Genomic DNA, 4,603 nt, shown 5'->3' with positions numbered 1-4,603 from the left:
AACTTGAAGCTCTGTTTCAAAAAAAAAAAAAAAAAGACTTGGAAAAACTGATTCTGCGTTTTGTATGGAAACAGAAAAAAACCTGTATAGCTAAGGCAGGTCTTAGTAGCAAAAATAAAGCCAGGGGTATCCCTATACCAGACTTCAGGTTATACTCCAAGGCTATAGTAGTCAAGACAGCATGGTACTGGCACAAAAATAGAGACATAGCTATTTGAAATTTAATAGAAAACCTGGAAATGAAACCAACAACTTAACAGCCACCTAATCTTCAATAAACCAAACAAGAGCATCCACTGGGGGAAAGAGTCCCTATTTAATAATAAATGGTGCAGGGAAAACTGGATATTCACATGTAAAAGACTGAAATTGGACCTGCACCTTTCTCCACTCAGAAAAATTGTTTCAAGATGGATAAAGGAATTAAACTTAAGGCATGAAACGATAAAAATTCTCAAAGAATAGGAAAAACACTGGAAAATAAGACATGAATAGAATCTTCTCTAAAGACGATAGATGAATGGCTACTAAGCATATGAAAAAATGCTCATCTGTAATTATTAGAGAAATGAAATTAAAACCACCCTGAGATATCATCTAACCTCAGCGAGAATGGCCTATATCACAAAATCTCAAAACTGCAGATGCTGGCACAGATGTGGAGAGAAAGGAACGTTTTTGCATTGCTGGTGGGACTGCAAATTAATACAACCTTTTTGGAAGGAAGTATGGAGAAACTTTAAAGAACTCAACCTAGACCTCCCATTTGATCCTGCAGTCCCATTGCTGGGCACTGGCGCTTGTACTAGGCTGTTTATTGCAGCCCAATTTACAATCACTAAAATGTGGAAACAGCCTAAATGTCCTTCAACCCAGGAATGGATTAATAAGCTGTGGTATATGTATACCATGGAATATTATTCAGCCATCAAAAATAATGAAGATTTTACAGCATTTGTACTAACGTGGATGAAGGTGGAACACACTGTTCTTAGTGAAGCATCACAGGAATGGAGAAATAAGAATCCTATGTATTCAACTTTGATGTGAAGACAATTAATGACATGGTGGGGCATGGGGGAAGGGGAGACCAGACAGAGAAGGAGGGAGGGGGTGGGGGCAAGGAAAAAAAAGAAAATAGTGACTAAGTCTCATATTAATTGTATTTAATTTTGACCAAAGTACATTACTTAAACATTAATTTTTAATTCAACGTGTTAATATGTTGTTTATCGTATTTCATTCCCATTTATAAGTGAAATATGTTTGTAATTTCTCCTTTATAATAATATATTTTCTCCAATTTTAATATCAGGTGTATCCAGATTAAGTAGAATGATTTTGAAGTATTATTCTATTGTCTATAAGAGTTGGCATGATCTGTTTTTTTGAAATCATCTTTTATTTATAAGTATTAGTTCTCTATTTTTTTTTTTGAGACTTTGGAAAAAACAAAATAAGTTAACTGATCAAAGTATTCTATAATAGACATACTCCTATCTGACAATGTGAATGTTACTTTGCATTATTACTATTATTATTGCTTAATATTTCATTACAGTAATCATCTTTTTTCTGAATGTATTTATCTTAATTCGTTCTTTATGAGGTTTTTGTTCTTGGTCCTTAAGTTAAACATTGTTATTGTCATTAAATTTAGCCTTTTTAATTCTGTAGGAAAAAATTAAGAATAAAAATAGCCAAGTATTGTGGTGAGCACCTGTAGTCCCAGCTACTTGGGAGGCTGAGGCGAGAGGATCACTTGGGCACAAGAGTTTGAGGTTACTGTGAACTATGACACCATGGCACTCTACCAAGGGTGACAAAATAAGACTATCAAAAAAATAAAATATACCATGCATTTATTGTACCCTTAGCCTTGAGAACTTTTGACATTTTTGACTCTGCTTCCTCATATGTTAAACGACCACGTACTAACACTTTGATTCTATATCTTTTTAGAGCTTTTGTCCCTAACCTCTACTTACGTCCTCTCATTCCTGACCATGTGCCCATTCTTAGCAGCATACATGTGCCTGAGCTCACAGCCTCCATCTGTCCTTCCCAATTTGCTACTAGATTATGAACCTCATTCAGACTCAAAATGAGGACCTGAAGTTCTAGGCATTTGTGAAAATTATTTCAGCAGCCATATCTCTGCTAACACCCTGTATAATTGGGGCATGAGTATAGAGCTTATAACAAGTCTGATCCCCAGAAAAACAGTAAAAAAGGAAACTTTTTAGCTCAGTCATGTATGCTGAAAATTATCCAAAGCAAATGAATATTAATAGACAGTTTTGATTTCATCTCTTTTATGTTACAATTTTTTTTACCTTATATGTGATTTTTAATATGTTGCCCTCTTTTTCTGACTTTTTTTTTAGAGACAGAGTTAGTTGGTCGCCCTCAGTAGAGAGCCCTGGCGTCACAGCTCACAGCTACCTCCAGGACTTAGGTGATTCTCTTACCCCAGCCTCCCGAGTAGCTGGGACTACAGGTGCCCGCCACAACACCCAGCAATTTTTTGTTGTTGTTGTTGCAGTTTGGACAGGGCTGGGTTCAAATCTGCTACCCTCAGTATATGGGACTGGTGCCCTACTCACTGAGCCATAGGTGCTGCCCTCTGACCTCTAAAAGTTTTTTTTCCTCCTTAATCTTTAGAAATTTAATCTTTACAAATATTTGCACAAAGGTCCCATGTTATTTTGTCTGCTGTGAATTGTGGTACATTGTTGTTAATGTAACAACTGCAACAAGACCCTACCTTAGTTTCTAGCACTTGAAGACTATTGTTAGTTTCTAGCACTTGAAGACTATTGTCTTACTTTTTCCTTTGGATCTTTTGTGTACTATTTTCAACCTGTGTTTTCAATTAACGTGTCTTTTTCCTTTTGACAGGTCTGAAGAACTGTTGCCCAATTCAACAGTGCCAGCATTCCAACTTTGTTAAACCTAGCAACATCTTAAATGGACTTTCCTGTGGTGGTACCTTTTAAGAGGCGGATGAAAGCTACTATATCAGTTTGCACATTCTAATCACTTTCCAGTATCACAAGAGATTTTTACTTATATAATAGTCCTAGAGTATGCAGCTGGTAAAACCAGAGGCTACATCCAGTATTACTGCTAAGAGACATTCTTCATCCACCAATGTTGTACATGTATGAAAATGGTGTACTGTATACTTTAACATGTCCCATGCTTTGTATTGGAGAGTACAATAATGTAAATCCTGAAAGCACCACTATTTTAGCATAATAAAAGAAAGTCCAAAGAGCTCCTATATAGACTACTCCAGATAACTTCGCTTCTTTGATACTTGTAGCTTATTGTAATTTTTTTTAAGAAATTCAAGGTCATTATCATTGTATTGTACAAAATAAGCGCTTTGATTAACACAGCTGTATAGTTTTTTTAATTTTTAAAAAAACCTGTGGAGACAGTGATCTTGTCTTTAAAATATGATAGTCCTTTCAGTATAATGTCTTAGATTAAAGACGTTGCCTTTAATATCTGTTGGGAAGGAAATGTCCAGACTTTTCAAATCTCTTTATTATGTTTCCTTTTTTGTTTACATAGGGAACAATGTTTATAGTTGTGTGTACAGTGGGGGTCTACAACAAGAAGTGTATATTTTCAAACAATTTTTTAATGATTTCACAATTTTTGTAAATCATTTCCAGGCTTCTGCAGCTGTAGATTCTCACTGTGAATCCCTTGCTTGCTCATGCATAAGTGTATTTGCAATACCAAATATACAGGTTTAGTATTTTTGCCTGTTAGTGATTGTTTCACACGTGTAACGTTTTGGTTGAGATGTTAAATGGTGGACGAGTACTGTGGATGTGAATGTGGGAAGTAATTTTAATCATGTGTAATTGGTCACAAGGCCTAATTTGCAGTAACTATTGCTGTTTTATTTAACAATGCCTTGTTGTTTTGTATGCATTAACGTTTGGATGTAAAGATTGTGTGTCTATCCAACAGGGAGCCACAGTATTTAAATTGACCAACCTAATGTTACAACTACTTTGAGGTGGCCAAATGTAAACTAAAAGCCTTAATTAAAGTGGTGCAATTTTGTATAACTTAGCATCAGTAGTTCAATAAATTTGGATTGCCATGCAAGGGCTTGCATTACAATTACTTGCCACTTTGGATGTGTTTATGTAATGTTTTAACAGTGCTAGTAAATAAATATGGGTTTACTTTCTTTTTAAATGTAATAGGCACATTTTACACAGTGTGGTGTGGTTTCATAATTTTAACATTTAGGCAAGCCAGATGCATTCCTTAATTACAGGAATGATGAGTGGAATATGTCAAGTTTTTCCTAGTGGTGGTTGAATATCTACATAAGGACCTTTTCAACTTTTCCTAGAGAAAGAATTTTGTAAATCAAGCAATATTACTTACGAATAGATGCCTTTGGGTAATTTTCAGTAGTTCTTTGAGGTAAAAGAGAAAGAAAGGATTGAAAATGCTTTGACAGATGTTACACTTTGGATTTTTTTTATATAGGATGAAGTTATACTTAGAATATTGTGGTTATAAACTCTTTGAATAACAAACTCAACTACTACTTTTCTTAAGGGAACAG

At 34.9% G+C, this 4,603-nt stretch overlaps 1 protein-coding gene across 1 annotated transcript in view; it reads left to right on the top strand.

Moving 5' to 3' along the window:
- RAP1B (RAP1B, member of RAS oncogene family) overlaps window positions 1-4,212 on the top strand; it is a 21,810-nt gene extending 17,598 nt beyond the window's left edge. Inside the window, exon 7 of the mRNA XM_003797820.3 lies at window positions 2,902-4,212. The gene's annotated coding sequence lies outside the window, so the exon portion shown is untranslated. The remainder of the gene's footprint in view (window positions 1-2,901) is intronic.
- The last annotated feature ends 391 nt before the right edge of the window (window positions 4,213-4,603 follow it).

The sequence above is a fragment of the Otolemur garnettii genome, unplaced genomic scaffold, assembly GCF_000181295.1.
Source record: "Otolemur garnettii isolate 467f Iridium unplaced genomic scaffold, OtoGar3 scaffold00125, whole genome shotgun sequence".
Taxonomy (NCBI): Eukaryota; Metazoa; Chordata; class Mammalia; order Primates; family Galagidae; genus Otolemur; species Otolemur garnettii.
The sequence above is the reverse complement of the archived record's forward strand: the minus strand, read 5'-3'. Positions and strand labels throughout refer to the sequence as shown.